Raw genomic sequence first — 11,990 nt, forward strand, 5'->3', positions numbered from 1 at the left:
AATATTGTAGCACCACATCACTAGCGGACATTTGAAATTTGCCGACTAGGACGGTCGGTTAACCGAGGGGTCGGTTGATCGGGGTCGGATAATCGAGGTTCTACTGTAGCAAAGATTTAAAAAAAGTACGAATTCACAAGTGAAATTGAAAGTTTTAAGTTTGAAGTAACGACTCTTATACAAAATATAGAAACTACATATCCGCTTAATATTCTACAGGCTCTTCATGAATTTGGTTTTATTGAGTCTTACCCAAATATCAATGTCGCTCTTCGAATATTTGCTCAACTATCCCGGCAACGTATAAATTTTGGTGCCGCCATCTGTTATCATATTTTATTTTAAAAACTTGTTATATTTTTAACTATTACAAAATGGCAAAAAGCGTAATTTTGAGGGTAGGGATGAGTTTCATAAAAAATTGTAAATGATAATAACGAGTAAAATCGTCATTAAATCCGATCCTAATGGAGATATGACACGACCCTCATTATCACCCCACTCCCTCGACCTTTAAACACCAAAATTTAATAGCATCAATCCTCCTAATAAACAAACCTTATTGCAAAATTTCAGAAATTTTTGACAAAAAAAGCACAGAAGAGTTTCAAATAGAGTGAACGAAATCGCCCTCCCCGCACACTAATATCCATACATACAGAAATTACCTCCGAATTTTTTTGCATTTCTCGACGTTTCAAGGTGTCATAAGTCCAAAAACTGTAAAAATCTGGGAGGGGTCATTTTTGCCGGATCGCCATTTGTTACTTTCTCTCTGTATAACAGCATTTCTTTTGTCTTGCCCTCGATTATTTGGTTAAATTTTTGAAATACTATTTATAGTTACTTAAATAATATGTATAAAAATAATCATATTCACATAAAAAAAGTACGAACTGCAACCCGAATGTGGAGAGTGACGCCCGGAATTAAGCCGCAGAGCCTCTAGTACAGTAGTTCTCGATCGTTTAGCTACCTCATATTGATGTATCATGAAGCCGTTTTAAATTGTGCTACAAGATGAATTAATGCATTTATTTAAAAATTTAAACGTAATAAAATGTGTTATCAACCATATTTCTAGAAGTTTGTAACAGCCGGCTATCGTAGAGATGGTATTAGAGAGAGCTCCGCGATTAACCTGTTCATCTTACCTCAACCTTCGCGTGATTGTTCGTGCGCCGCTAGTACAAAAACTGTTGGGAAACACTGATCTTTACACTGTGACCTTTGACTTAGTTTTATTTTAACTATAGATGGCATAGATATATGTATCGAAGGAATTTTAATTTTTACTGGATGTCAGCGGTCAATTTCCTGTTGCACTTTCGGTGAACGTTGTCTCCGGAACAGGATACTTGCATTATTAATATGTCTTATATATAATTTCCAGATATATTTGGCGCGCGACGCTACTGCAATTCTAAAGAAAAACACTTCCCAGAAACACGAAATGAAATTTTCTTAACCTTTTTCGAAAAATAAATAAAATCATTAGAAACTTTTCTTGTTTTTTTTACCTTAGAAGCAATGGGACTAGCAACATAACGGATGAGTGATACTTGACACTTGTATGTGCTTAGAGAAGAGACCAATTGACTACTCGTTTTGTGACTGTGTGAGTGTAGTCTGCTGAATAATGTTATTAAACCTTAAAATTAGAAATTTTCCAGATGTCTTTTCCTTTGCATTTCCATCAGGGCCGGATCATCGCATAGACAAATGAGACAAATGTCTAGGGCCCAGTTTTTAGAAGGGCCCGGTCAAACTGTCTATTTTGAAAAGATTTGTAAATAAGATAGTTTACTTTTCTGTTGGACAACTGTACATAATAAACAAATAAACAAAATTATATTGCTTTTTATATGGTTATTATGAATTCTAAAATCTAAAGAAAATGTGTTCTTATGTTTCTTCTTATTGAAAGTAATTCTTTTGATAATTTAGAATTTTTTTTATAGCGATAAGAATAAAATTAACTACAAGATGATGAGCCCGGCGTTGCCCGGGCAAAAATAACAACAAAGGTTACGATTATTAGATTATTTCGTACTTCTAATCTTTCTATTATATTATATTACTAGCAAATGAGCCCGGCGTTGCACGGGCAAATGATTCGGTAAATACTGTACTGTAATATTGTACGTTTGGAAATTAAGTTATTTCTATCAAAAACAAAAAATCGCATCTAAAATAGTACAGTAGTAGCCGTTTTTCAGCTTAAGCCTTAATCCTCTTTCTCTCCCCCCGCGGAGGAATTTCCAAAAATCCCTTTTTTTAGTATGCATTTTCATGATGTACCCTAACTGTGTACCCAATTTCACCTCTAGGTTCAGCGGTTTTCTCTGGGCGATGATGAATCAGTTAGTCAGTCAGGACGTAATTTTATATACTGTATATAGATAGCCAGTTGAACGGCCCGATGCAGGCATCAGGGCATACTAAATAGACATTCTCAGTATTAAAACGTGTAAAAAATTATTTACGAAACTCACTGAATGAATCAAAATTAAATTCTTTAGCTGTTTTATACATCGAACAAAATGCTTTGAATAATATTAATGAAATAATTGATAATTTTGCTGAATTAAAGACTATAAAACAGAATTTTTAAATAAAGTTTATTCATATTTATATACTTAATTTTTTTAAACTAACTTGGCTTTTAATTTAAATTATCTTTTTCATTATTCGATTAACCTTTCATGGGTAAAATATTATATTATTTAAATATTAACCAAAAAAGGTTAAATTAAACAATTAATAGGCCCTATTTTAAGGTAATATTGTTATTGTATAATAACTTTTGTTAGACATTTAATAAAATAAATATCAATTTTTTAAAATTTATAAACAGACTGTTCAATCTTTTCTAGAAAAACTAAAATTTATTGTTGTATATTAAATATTTTTTATTAAAATAAACATTTAAGTTAGTTTTTCGCATTATTTAGTTTTGTTTTATTTAGTTTTGCGTATTATTTAGTTTTGTTTTATTTATTGTTTATATTTTTGTGCGCTCTATTTCTTGCGGGAGAGAAAGGGGGCCTGGTAAGAAGAAAATGTCTAGGGCCCCAAAGTGGGTTAATCCGGCTCTGATTTCCATCACCACATTAATACTCCACTGATAATCAAGGTTTTATGAACGAAAATGAAATACAGGATAAATTATTAAAATTATTTATCATAAAATGTTCATTAATAAATAATATTTTTATTAATTAAAAAGAAAAACAATAGTTATGCGTAGAGTTTCCTAAACATCATGAAAGCTTCTCTGAAGTTCAATTATCTGTGAAAATCGGTCTTTGTCCTGCTTCTCTTTATATTGGCATCGGTGGATTTTTCATATAATAAATAAATAAATAAAACGAGAAATCATCTCAAGTATTAATTCAAAATTTCAGGTGAACTTCGGGTAAAAACTAATAAATTAAAGTAACATGTAAAAATAGCACACCACAACATTCTTCCATTAATTTAGGTAATAGAAGATTCTAAATTTTCTCATTGATTTCCAGTAGATTTGAACTATCTGATAGTGATTAATTTCTTCAGCGTGACTGATCTCAAGTGAGCTAGAATTAAACTCGGTTAGTGTAACAAAGTCCTGATAATTCAGTCTACAGTGTCAAACTCAATTATTAATACTGAATTTAAGGCTATTCATGATAAAGATGACAAAGGAAAGTGAAGCACTTAGGAAAACAATAGTATAGAAATATTTTTACAATTTGAAATAAACAGGATAACTTTAGGAACAATGATAACTTTTATATTTGTTTTAAAAATCGTGAACATTTTTTTCTCCTAGAGGAGAAAGCATTTATGAATGCAGTTTGAGATCAAAATAATGATATTAAGCTACTAATTGAAAATCTGAACTTTATAAATATAAATATAATTAATAGAATTTAAAATGTAATGTTTTTAAATTGAATTTTAAAGATTTTATTATTGTAAAATTTTCTCGTATTACCTCGTATATTCATAAAGATACTTTTAAGCATGGGATCCAGAAGCATGCAGAAAACTAATTAATTATAATTTGATGTTTTAAATATATTGAATAAATAAATAAACTGGGCGTAAAGTGCTTATAGACTGTTTAGAAATACGAAAGAAAATATTATCAGTACATCTTATTTAACTATCTAAAAGTGAATGATATAAGTTAAATCATTATATAATAGTTTTTAATCCTGTAAAAATTCAGAGAAATCAGAGAAAATATTTATTTGAAAAATGGAATAAATAGATTTCCAGATATTATCAATACATCTGAGAATGTAAGTTTATTAGTAAAATAGTGTTTTTACATTACAGTAAATTAGTATATAGTGTATTAGTATATTTGATTTTATGTATGTATGAAACACAGATAAAAGTTGAATGACAAAAAATATTGACACTATTTGTTCGTTACTACAATACTTTAAATGAAATTATATATAAATTACAGATATTCTCAGAAACTGATATTAAACAACAAATACTGTTTATTATAACAAAACATTTGCTTATTTCATTTATATATTTCAAAATATGCATGCAAAGACTTCATTACATAACTAAATTAAAAAATTTGCCACCATTACTAATTCAGATATTATTGATTATTAATTTAAAACATTAGAAAAAATGAAAATTTTTTGGTTTCATTTATTAGTCTACTTTAATTTTTTATTTATATTAATTTAAATATTTTAATTCATTTGAATATAATTTATAGTTATGATACCACATTATACTTTTTGTAATATTATATAAATCTACATTGTAGACTTTTTGTCAGGTCATACTTAAAATATTATCATAATAAAATGAAACAATAGACATTTTATTTTATTTTTTAATATTACAGATTTATCAGATTTCATACTTTTCTTACTATAAAAGAAAGAAAAACTAATTCTAAATTATAAAGTTTTTCTTATTTATTTATTGTAAGACTTACAAATTGAAATAAATTTAAACGCTTTTACTTTAATTCAATGATATTCTTTCCTTCTTATTTCTATACTTCAAATGAAAAGTGAAACCGTGTATGTTAATATATTGAATTGTACAAAAAATTCATTCTAAGTTAATTATTACAATTAATTTAATAATTTTTTTCATAATAAAAATGCAAAAAATTATTAAAATGATCTTTTCTTTAAGTTGCTTTAAAAAAAACAATTCTGAATACTTTATTAAAATAATAAACAAATAAATGAAATGCTTTAATGAAGTTTGATAGCTTATTGTAAGCAATTCAACTTCATTAAAACATTAAATCATTGTTTAAAAAGTTCATATTATTTATTTTTTTTTTAGTTTTAAAAATTTCGTATTATTATTCAATTTTAAATAAAAAATGCACGACTTTTTATATTTAATAGAAAATACTTTTTGATTTATAAACAATTATTATTAGAAAATCTTTAATGTTGATTTCTTATGTATATTTGCACAAGCAAATGCACCTTTTACATATAAGTAGAAAAATTTATATCTTACGACTTTAATGTATATAATATTTCAGGTTTATATTAAATTTTCCTTTAAACTTTTAAAAATATTCTTTTGATCCTAATTTTTATTATGTATTTCTAGTTTATGTGGACTCTAATGAAATGTCAAAAATAAATTGTTGTGTGGTAAGTTGTTCCTAACAGGAATTTAAAGGAAGAATCATCAGTCCAATGCTCCTTGAGTAAAGAACTTTACATTTTATATGTGTTAAATTATTTATAACTGCAAAATATCAGACATGATCCTTTTAAAATCAGATGAGAAAAGAGGACGACAGGAAAATCGAGGTCGTATCTTTTGTTTATTAAAACTGGTCATCATTTTAAAAAGTTCATCAACCGTTATCAGATTCGTGAGAAATCGCTTTAATTACCCTTAAAATAAGAGTAAATTTTAAGTTAACAATGTTAAAGTTTTAATTGGAGATTAATTAAAATTTATTCGAATTTCAATATTATTGTTAGACTATTGTTAATATTATCATTAAACTTTAAAACTTGAGATGCAAATTTTATTTAAAAAAAGGAATAAAAAAGGTGATAGATCATGAAAAAGGTCTAAAAATTACTCATAAATATCTATAAAAGTAAAACCATCATTTTAATGTGCATAAAGGTATACAAAAACCCCGTAAAATTTGAAAAAAAAATGATGGAAAATTCGAATCAGCCAGTCACTTTGAAATATCATCCATCAGTTTCATAGTTTACAAACATCATTGGGCTTGCAGACACCCAGTCATTCTACATTTTTCATGATCAGTCGCAGACGACATGAGAAAAGTAAGTTGTTGAACTAAAAAAGTGATCTCCTCACGTCAACAGATATTTGCATATTTGGTTTTCACTAAAATTTTAGGTTTTGTGACTTGACTGTGGAGACTTAAGAATTATATTTTGCATATACGGGTTTTTGCTCAGGAAATATTACACTTTCTCTAAAGCAAATCCACTCAACTGCTCAACTGGTTTTTGGCATGTTTAAAAATCTCCCACTGCTTAGATAGACTGCTTTCTTCAAACAGAAACTGATCTGTACAGAAACTTGTAAATATGAACAATATAGAGTTCTTTTAACACGTCTTTAAGACATTTCGGCCAGTTTATCAATGAAAGCTCCAATGATGCGAAATTCAATGCGTAAAAATAGACACTCAAATTCAGTTCCCTACCCTGTAATAACCGAAACACCCTGTTCTTATATGGTAATGCATTTTGGGAGTGGTAAGCTCGTTATCTTTTTATATAGATGTATATTTGCAGGACATTTAATCAAAACATTTTTCATTTCTGAAATGAAATCGTTGGTTCAAGAAAATTCTGTCCAAACTGCTTCACATACCCTGTTAAGGCAATGGACAAGACAAGTGACTTGTGTCGGATTCGATACAACTTTATATTTGAGCATGCACTTAGCACATATGGTGCCTGGTCTATTACAAGTAACCAAACTTTTTCATACGGAATGGCAGAGTTCCACAATTTAGCATATGCATTATTGATGCCCTGCACAACAGTTGTAGAATATGTCTTTTCTAATTCGTAAATTCTTAACAGTATGGGTTCTGGCTCACAGACCGACTAGAATATTCAGCACGTAGCACCTTTTCTCACATCCTTTGTTTTATCCAAAATTTAAAAAAATAATAATAATAAACTGGGTTGTTTCCTATTATTACATATATATATATATATATTTAAAGTTGCTTCATATGCAGGTTGCAAACAGTTTTCATAGCGTGCTTCGGTCAGGAATTGAGCGCTTGGTAACCTATAGACTAATAGACTTCTTTTCTAGGAAGTTTTTGAATACAGAATGATATACCTTATTAAGAGCAATCCCTGATTGTATTAAACCTGCAGCCATTCATTCCTCTTGCTTGCATTGTCCTTTGCAAAATTTAATGATGCGAAAATAAAACTCTGTTCCTTCTTTACGTTCCTCTTTCTTTCCCTGTTGGAAATATGTTTTACATATTTAATGTGCGGCTGAACTCGTGAATAAAGATACGTTTCATCCAAATCTAAGATAATATCATGCAGTTTACATCTCAAAATACTATCGTCGGTCGTAATTCCTTTGTCTTTAAAATTATTTATTTGGCACTTTTAAACCGAAAGTTGTCGTGTCACCATCACACCTCTTCCTAAACTTCGTGAACAATGAAATCGTTCTTATTATTATATATCAGAGGAAGGTTAGACTGAATATTTAAAAATAAAATTTTAATTTAAAATTAACTGACATTGATGAGTTTAGTTGTTAATTAAAAATTTACTAATGTTAGAAATTCAAAGTTATTTTATTTGATTTATTAATTTGATAAAATACCTTTTAAATTGAAACGGAAATAACTTTTAGATTTATAGACAATTATTATTAAATTTTTTGTGTTTTTACTATTCGTGATTATTTATTTTATAAATAATTAAGTAAAAAGTGTTAATTACTCGAACAATTAATTTTAAGGAAAAAAATTAAAATTTCACTGTAAGAACCAACTAACTTTACATCGATAATGGATGACCTCATTTTAGTTATTTTGGCATTTATGACATTTATGACACAATTGATCAATTTTAAAAATCTGGAATGTGGCATCGTAATTTACGTCAATAATTTTTTTTAATTGTTTTTTCCTTCCTATTTTCAGTAAATAAACTGTAAAATTTAAGTGAAACTTTTATGTGTTTCCAGTTAAAATCACAAACCGTTCAATATAAGAAAGTTATATTTAAGTATTTTATGCAGTACCTTTTAGTGCTTAGCATATCAAATTATTCAAATATTAGAGTTAATAAAAAAAACTAATAATTTAATGTAAAATTTAAATTTTTCTGTGTTTAGATTTAGCAAAAGCAATATATTAATAATAATAATAATATTCATTTTATATATTGTTATTATTATTATTTTTCAGAAAAGTTTTTAACAAGATAAGCGAAAATCATTATGGCTTAAATATTACAAGTTGTTCTGACAATTAAAAGAAAAAAAAGGAATGTTTCATAAATGAAAATAAGGAAAAATTTGAATTTTTCCCCCCTCCTATTTGGAGCATAATCGGCAAAAAACGAAAACACGTGTAGTTTTATGTCATATCCTGTAAACCGCGTTTAGGTCGGAAGTTCGTGTGTTTGTGTAGGACAATATAGGTTTCAAATACTCAAGTAGAACATTATTTTACTTAAGGGAGAAAACAAGACAACAACAAAGGATAAAACATTACTGCGATCAATACATTTGTATTAAATCTATTGATGTGTATTTAGTTTGATTGATAAATATATATACATAGATAATATTTAATTTTTAATTAGTTATCATGAAGTTCACGTTTTCTTCTCATGTGTAAAAGAAACAGGTGATCTAACTTGTAAATCGAGCTATGAAACACGAATATAATTAAATTTTTCACTTTCATTCTACTCCAAATAATATATATATATATATATATAAACTTATTTTCATATTTGGAAGGAATCATCATTCTCATACGTGATCCTATAGTGGTTCTATTTCATAATGTTATAAGGACTGTATTATAAATAATGAATATGGCATATTTCATATTTTCATGACTATTTTGAAATATAAATTAATAAATGTTATGATTTTAATTATTATTTAAATGAATGTATAGACGTTTAATTAAGATAGTATTAAACGTCTATACTATATTAATTAAGATAGTATTACAAATAAAATGTATTATTATTATTAATTTAATAGTTTTGAAGTTATCATTTTAGCTCGATACATTACTAGACGTATAATATATCGTTAGTTTATTATAATATTCTGTAGAATCTTAAAATTAAGATTTTATAACTAATAAAATAAAACAAGTTATCAATATTTTATAGATTGCTTATAATTTGGTTTTTAAATCCTATTGATATTAACTTAGTTTTCTGAGCAACCTAAAAATTCTTTTGAATGAAATTGCTAGATTTAAATTACTAAAAAAAATCTAATGTTTAGGGAAAAATTGTTTCCCTTTATAATTTAAAGTTTATGTTAATCTTAATACTATTTACATTTTACGGTTTTGGCCCCAGGCACATACTATTTCGAAGTTCTTACTTAAGCTAATAAAAGTTCTATTATATTTCCTTAATTTATTCTTTTTATCTTTACCTTTTTCTTTGTAATTTTATCTTTTTTCTTAATGTACGAGATTCTTATGAGCGATTAAATTTTTCATTTACTCAACAAATATGCTGATTTAAATATCAATATTATATTAACGGCGATTGTTATTAAGGAGTTGTGTTAATATAGAATTAAATATATAAATTTAAGTATAGAATACTTAAAAAATTTTCATTTTAATATTACGTCCCATACGTAGTCATTCCAAGTAATAATGTAGAAATATAATAATCTAAAGTTAATAAAATGATTTGAGATATATAAAAAGGAACATTTCAATAAAATAAAGTCATTATTGAGAAAATTACGTTGAAATTATGTCAGAAGTAAAGAAAAACTACTTTTACAAAATTTCTTTTCAAGTAAAGAAGGAATTTAAATAGATTTATGAGTCAGCGGTTTCTTTAAACAGTCGATATTCCAGTAGGAAGAGAATTACTACTTATTTCTAGGATGAATTGGGTGGGGTGAATGATCTGTTAAAATTGATACTTCTGTTGGAATGGTTTCGAATAAGGAACAATTCAGAAATTTTTAATTTGTGTATGTTCCGCTTCCTCATTTTATTGAAATGATTGTTTAGGGAATTTTATCGCAGGGAGTGGGTTTTACAACGAGTCTTAAACGTCATCATGTTATTATATAAACTGTAACACGCATGCATTTACAAATGAGCAAAAAAAAAAAAATTAGATTATTATAATAACCATAGAAAGACAGTTTAATATTACGAGAAAAAAAAAATTGAATTTAAAAAGAATGTAAGGTAAAAACATAGTTCATTAGTGATTACAATGAAAAGTAAGGGAAAAAAAAAGAACGAGAATCAGAACTCGACATGCACATTTCACGAAAGAGTGCACTTTTGAGAATGACCCCGTTCGAAGGATTTTAAAAATGGTCGAATTCATTTTTGTCCTAATTTTGTGTATATTTTAATTATGAATTTATGAGAAGGAAGGAATATCCATCACTTCTTAGATGTCGATTGTTTATCTTGAAATCGAATTCTTACTTGGTGCAATTGCTAAATAGTAGACAAAAATCATATCCTTAGGGAAAATTGGTGGATACTTGAAATTTTTTTAATAACCTTATTTTTTGTTTCTCATTAGATATGCCCGTCTTATTTACTCGTCACGCCCATGTTAAAATATGTTCGTAAATAAAATACTAAGAGATAGTTTTATGAGGAAAAACTGAATTCCAATTCGTAAAAAATAAATATCGTTAGATTTAAATAGATTGGAGAAAACTCTTAAGAAATTAATTGGTTAAAAACATTATAATCTTAGTTTAAAAAAAACTAATTTAAAAATCATTCATAAAAAATGTTTAGATGCGAGGAAAATTTTACTCTTCGATGAAGTGTTTAATATCCAAGAAACAAATTTTTCCTACAGGCATAATGTCCTAGATGTTGCATTTACGTTTATGTAAATTGTAATTACTTCAATTTTTTATGTATTAAAATTTTTCGCGACACAATATCAACATCACTGTTTGTCATTGTTACTGGTAAAGATTTATGAATGTCCCAGATTTGTTAGTTTTATTTATGCAAATGAATTTGTCCCGAAGTCATTGATGCTGCGGTTTGTTAATTTAGAATCATCTTGTACTGTAATGTACCGAATAAATTATAGAATACGTGTTTGATTTATATAGGTTCTTCACGTGCTGTTACATTTTCTATAAATGGATCAAGCATTATGATGCTAGGAACGAAAAAAGTTCAAACCCACACAAATTACTTACATTTTGGTTAATAGGATAGAATTAAATTGCCAGAAATAAAGTAATATTTTAAATATAGATATTATATAGGCCTATATCTTAATTATAAGATTAATTAATACTGTATTTATACTGATAAGGTCAATATGTATAATTATAAAGCAAGTGAAGATAGTAAAAAAAGATATAATCTTGTAGTTGTAAGGAGATTCATTATTACTATATTAAATAGTTGATAGTACAATACTAATGTGAACTAATTAAATGAGAGCTATTAGTGTCACTAGAATAATGAGTTCATTCAATAGTGGGCTAATACAATTAATTTAAAAGAAGCGGAATCAATTAACGATCCAAATTAGTTTAACGAAATAGTTGTTTAAAAAATGAAAATATTTAAAAAGTTGTCCATACAGACTTTGAATTAATTTATCATTTTTAATAAATTAGGCTATATTAATATAGCGTAGAATAAAAGTAGAAATATGAGCAAATCAATGTAAGTTAATTAAATTTTTTGAAAAATTAATGAAAAGTTTGATCAAAAAATGTATATAACTATGTTGGATATGTGAACACAG

At 26.9% G+C, this 11,990-nt stretch overlaps 1 long non-coding RNA gene across 1 annotated transcript in view; it reads left to right on the forward strand.

The window, feature by feature from the left end:
• The window catches only part of LOC111631574, a 48,561-nt gene that overhangs the window by 1,825 nt on the left and 34,746 nt on the right, over positions 1-11,990 (forward strand). The window contains exons 2-3 of the long non-coding RNA XR_002757724.1: positions 5,599-5,698; positions 5,775-5,869. This is a non-coding gene — a long non-coding RNA (uncharacterized LOC111631574). The remainder of the gene's footprint in view (positions 1-5,598; positions 5,699-5,774; positions 5,870-11,990) is intronic.

The sequence above is a fragment of the Centruroides sculpturatus genome, unplaced genomic scaffold (assembly GCF_000671375.1).
Source record: "Centruroides sculpturatus isolate CEXI.00-Female unplaced genomic scaffold, Cexi_2.0 scaffold694, whole genome shotgun sequence".
Classification (NCBI taxonomy): Eukaryota; Metazoa; Arthropoda; class Arachnida; order Scorpiones; family Buthidae; genus Centruroides; species Centruroides sculpturatus.